This window comes from Papaver somniferum, chromosome 7 (assembly GCF_003573695.1).
Source record: "Papaver somniferum cultivar HN1 chromosome 7, ASM357369v1, whole genome shotgun sequence".
In the NCBI taxonomy this organism is placed as follows: domain Eukaryota; kingdom Viridiplantae; phylum Streptophyta; class Magnoliopsida; order Ranunculales; family Papaveraceae; genus Papaver; species Papaver somniferum.
In genome coordinates, this window is record NC_039364.1 from 166617514 (window position 1) to 166623629 (window position 6116).

The window sequence follows — 6116 nt, forward strand, 5'->3', positions numbered from 1 at the left end:
AGAATTCGTCAAAACTTTCATTATAGATATAGGACTTTGTAAAATCTAAAATGGGAATGCAAGATATGATATGAAAACTAAGAAAACTAAAAACAAAAGGGATAGAGATACAAAACCGATGGGTTACCTCCCATAAAGCGCTTGGTTTAACGTCGTCAGCCCGATATTATTGTTATCGTCCATACACCAATAATCTGAAAATTTGGTAATCCTTCCAAATAATAATCTGCAATTCAAATAACAGCTTTGATGTAGTTTTTACAAGTGATGAGTAGGGAATTCGTTTCTCGGACTTGGGAAGATACTGATTTTAGACTTAATAAAAGAAAATACTAAAACTATAAAAATATGCAAAAGAAAGTAATGGTGGGTTTGGATGTAGAATTTTAAAGGTGGAATTTATGGTTCCAGGGGATTTGGTAGATGATAAGTGCTTAATTTATATGTTTATAATGTCAATTCCATACTTGTTTTAGCTATAATTCTTGCATATAACTTGTTATTATGATTATTTTCTAGTTTATGTGTCATATCAGGTGAATCATCCCAAGAAGAGTGAAAAGAGCTGCAAAAGAGATATAAAATGAAGTTCTCCAAACATCCAAGTGTCTAAAGCCGAAAGAAGTGGAAGAAGTGCGATGAAAAGGAGCAAAGAAGGTCGAAAACATAAGAAGGACTAAAAGACCAATTTCAACTCATCCAAATTAAGGATTTCTTATCACCATCTTGAAGATAATTCAATTATGAATAGAACGGCGAAAGAATGAGGTCATTCCGAGTTCAGACGAAGAAATTACGACCAAAACAGTCGAGACGAAAAACGACAATCTACAACACAACTTTCGGCATTGCTAAAGCAATACCGAGAGTGGCCATATTTCGGGCAGAGAAGGTGTATTTTCGACCCCAACTTTCGACATTGCTTTGGGGTATTCGACAATGTCGACTGAGACAAATCTATGGGGTCCCTTTTGACGTATTTTGACTTCCAAATCAAGGAAACTTGGTCCCGGATGGATTCTAATACCTAGATATCATGGAAAATATATAAGAGGACTTCCACAACAATTAGAGGGGATCTCTACATATCACATCTCATAATACACTTTTGTTCTTCACTAAAAACCTAGGGTTTATCCCTTTAGGGGGAAACCGGGTAATTGTGTAATCATGAGAAGCTAAACTTTTGTTGATTGAGGATGAATTCAGTGTTCTAGCGTGTAGCTACATTATTATACAAATCTATTCAGAGTTTTATCATCTTATCGTTTGTTTTCACTATAATTAGGGTTTATGATTGATTTATAAATTACTCAAGTATACAATTGGATTAATCTATTGATCATTCTATTGCTAGTAGGGTTAGGATATCCGTGTAATTGTTGAATAATCCTTACACAAGTAGAGAACGTGAGACCTCGCAGAGGGATTCTGTGGAGCAATCGTGTGTGAAGACAACACTAGTAAGTGGACCTTGCGCTAAGAGTCTAACTGCTAGGATCAACCTAAGTTCACATAACTTAAAGCTTCCGCTGGGCTACACCTTGAATGCGCTACTACTTGGTGGTTCGGTTGGATAGAACTTGATATGCGAGCGCTTAGGTATCCGGTTACACAAGGGACTTTGGAGATAGCACTGCGCCAGCTGCTTTCCTACGGTTGGTGATGAATGGTTCTAACGAATATAGATCAGTATACTAATCCAGTTATCGCTTGGTAACGGCTAAGGATTCCTTGATCATCTTTCTTTTTATTTCACTTTTAAACAATCCCCCCTTTTGTCTTTTATTTTGTTTCGCTATCTAAATAACCTATCAATTACACAGCTCTCTATGGGAACGATCTCTTACTACCGCTATATTACCAGTTAATTAGTGGGAAATATCTTAATTAATTTGTTGTGGTTACGTTACGCATCAGTAGAACTACGTTTCCCTTTGTATGTTTGGTTGCCCGAATCCTTGGAATCACGTTGCCTACGGGATTCAATTTTCCAGCGAATCCTCTATATGGAGTCCGACCCCTCCCCCCTAAGATTTTCTGGGAAACTTATCAAGGGATTTATGGATCCACTTTTTTTTTAACTCTAAATCTCATATATACGCAATTATAAGATTTGAGGATAATGCCAAACGGTACAAAGACTTTAATACAAGAAAACTCTATAAATCCCAAGAATTTTAATTGAGTTACCAAACACACAAGGAATTTATATGAACGTCAGAATTTGTAATCCCATGGGATTATAAATTCCTGGAAACGGTAAATTCTGCAAACAAACTCACCATAACAAGATTAAGAGTTACTAGGACTCAGGATTCCACCAAACTCATGTTTTTGTGGTTCAATTATTAGTTCTTTGACAATTATAGCTCCAAAAATAATAACTATTGACCCTAAATCTTTGTCAAGGTATATTTTATAAAACATTAATTGTAAATGGTAAGCATGAGTTATCAAAACACCAAAGCTAAGCATAACCCATCAAACTAAATCACAACTAATTAGTTTAAAATCATAATTCAAATTATATTAATGCAAAAGTCATAAAAAGAATTTAATAAAATTATCATAGTGTTGAGAATTGGCTTCCTCCGTCATCCCGGTGATGGGGTTTAGCTCCTCATGCTCAAAACACACTCAAAAGACTGTTTCATGGCTCAAAAAGGTGTTTTATTAAAGAATAATAATATTACAGCGGATTTGCAACGCTTATAAATGTTGCAATACACTGTTACAAGAAACAATAACACAGAAGTGTAGTAAAATCAACGACAGTTCTGATGCGTTATTTGTTCTTCGTATTCTTGAGTCTCTGCAGCAGCAGAAACTTTTCCTACAGCTCTTTTCTTCAACTCTGCAGCTCACCAATCTTCTTTATCTTAACCCCAAACTCTCGATAGCCCCTTTCTATTGTCCAAGCACCTATCTTATACTCAAAAGAAGCCTCGAATCCTTACAGTAAAATTCAAAATACCTTTTTTTTCCTTTTTAACAACATCACGGGAATAATTTCCTGTTTTTCCTTCTTCACGTATTTGCAGACTGTCAATTATCCTTATTTAGCTCTTCCACGCAACAAACATTAGCTCAAACTCTCCCGGTTCGTCTTAGTCATACACAATCACAAGAAATCACGTGTTTTGCCTCTTCCGTTGATACACGTCCCCTGTTTTGCTCCCATCGATGATTCAATCCAAGTTAATAAATTTAAACTCCTACACCAGGCATGTGTTACCGTGACAGGACAATCCCAATCCAATCCAACAATTTAATCCGATTAAAACTCCTCTGAATTTCTCCCGAAACTCTCGTGAATATCTATCTCCCTGTTTCATAGAATACTCGATGATCTGGCCAATTTCAATTCAATGGAACACCCATACCAGCCCTGTTTAGTCCCTGGGAACAAACCCACTTGATTTCAGCCATTAAGTCTCAGAAAAACCCATTCAATTTTTGAACCCTAATCTGCTGCGGTTGAAAACAAGTTTTCCCGCTAAAATATGAAATTCAAACGGAGAAGATGACCTCCCCTTATCCAAATCCGGTGTCCCTTTAGCAAATAGGGTGCCCCTTAGTAATTTACGGGATGTCTTTAGCAAATTCCTTGGGTGTTTCTCAACACTTCTCCTAGGGTGTTTTAAACACATTTCGGGGGTGCCTTTAGCCAATGTTGGGGTGCCTTTAGTACTTTTCTCCGGAGGTTTAAATGCCACTTTTAGAGCCAATTTCTTCGTAAAAGATTATTTCACCATAAACACCTACAAATACATAAAATAACAAAATAAGCACAAAATTGAATACTAACATTATACAGAATTGAGAACAAAATAGACACATAAATGCGTCTATCAAATACCCCCAATCTTATTATCTGCTAGTCCCGAGAAAATCTAATCTATAAAATAAAATCCTAACTCACTGTTGCAGGCATCGCGGTTGCACTTAGCGCAACAAGCCTTTAAACCCCTAGGTGGCCCTAGTGGCCGAGTTATAGTCTTGGGAGGGTTTACAAGAGGTGTACCCACAAAACCTTAACTCCTAATTGGTCACAAATATCCAAAGAGCTATGAGGACAAACATATTCTCAACCTATCGCCAAGTAACTAGAATGCCAAAGAAATTAAAGGTATCCGCTCAAAAGCTGAATAAAGAAAAGGGGAGACACATCCGTTATACTGCTAGATAAAGAGATATCTGTTACACAGCTAGATAAACATTATGAGATGCATCCGCTTTACAACTGTATAAGATTAGGAGAGAGATAAAGATGAGAGGGACATCTGCTACACAGCTGGAAAAATTACGTGTGATGAGTTGAACCAGTGTTAGAAAGATCTTATGCCAGATAGAAAGCGGACTAACAAAGCAACCAATATGCATCTCTCTTTGAGTCTCTCATAGTGCTCAGTAGAAACAACGTCTTCTTCGGCTTCAACTGTTGATGATAAACTCTTGCACTTCGTAGAACCTTGACAATTAACTCTTCTCTTCGATTTATTGCTTGAAACTTCCTTATAGATTTCTAATTCCCAATGTCCTTATTGAATTGAACAAAATAAAAAAATAAAATATATATATATATATATATATATATATATATATTTTTAAAACACAGTAATAACAAGACTAATATTTACATGGCCATGAGACAAGGACTTTATCATTTGGATCTTCACAACTTGTAATATCTTGGTATCATGAACTTCAACAACTTACATCGTTTGATTTTCTTTGCTCTAATAACTAAGTCTTCAACTTTGACTTTGAATTTTGCTTTTCTTTCTATTGTTGCTTATAAACCTTAAACGTCTTCAACTTTCTTCATAGATTTTGATGTCGCTCCACTTGTTGATGATGATAGGTTTCTACTGAGAGAGAGTCGTAATCCAGTAACTAAGACTACATTGTGAGGTTGCTTTGTCTTTCTGGCATTTCCTTTAGACCGAATTGTCTTTCCATCATGGATGATTAGGTCCATCTCCTGATTGTCAATGATCTCAATGTTTTTTTCTCTAATGTCTCACTAGAATGTTATCCCTAGCAGTTCTAATTTTCATCTTTTCGGTGAGAAACAGTATGTTACTTAGCTAACTGGATACTATGTGACACTAGAAGTTTAATAATGCAACTAAATCATTTTCTCCCATACCCCAAAACTTAAATCTAACATTGTCCTCAATGTTCTAAAAATAAAATTAAACGCATGAACAAGGAGAAACTGTTACTGTTAGAGCACAGCTCGTTCGACCTCGCATTCGTTGCTATATCAAGCATGTTTGTCAATGTTAGTGATCAAAACTATGAGTCTTGATTTCTAGCCTATTATAGCAAAGTCTCGGACTAGGATATAAAAGTGTAGTTGAGCTCAAGGACTTCATGGCGAATCATCATACAACGACGAAGATCTACTCAAGGAACCGTGGAACTTCATCAACAAAAAGGTATGTGGAGACTTGAACTTATCTATCACTCAAAAGTCTATATATTCTATCTCCTACTTCTTATGAGACAAAAAGTCGTATGCTATATAGACTGGATCATACATATTTGACATTTCGAGCTGAGTATTCACTACTTATATTTTTCTCGAAATCGTGTGTTGGTAAAGCGTTTCGCTTTGATCAAGTTTATCTTCACCTAGTGGCGAAAGTCATGAAAAGTTTCAATTACTTTGAGAATTGCTCTGACGTGAAACGGTCTGTGAATAACGGCTGTATAACGTCCTCTGAGAATGTCTCAATGATTGGAATGAGAGTTTAGATTACATAACCATGTATTCCTTAATCCGAAGTTTTCGAACTTTGTTGATTGAGAGAAACCGGAGGAATTGGGCTTTGCCAAGTCCGTGAACTCAGTCCGCGAACTGACGGAAGTTCTCTTGCCGAGAATTTCTGCTGGGATTTTCCAAAAACTCGTTTGCGTGTTTAGTCCGCGAACTCAGTACGCTAACCTAGTCCGCAAGCTGGCGGAAGTCTCTTTGTCGAGATTTTCTGCTGAGTTTGGAAAACTCTGCCGGTTGCCTTAAGTCCGCGAACTTGTTTGTGAGCTTAAGTGGTTATGATCTAAAGATGTGCGCTGAACATGAAACTTCAATTACTAAGGAATGCTTT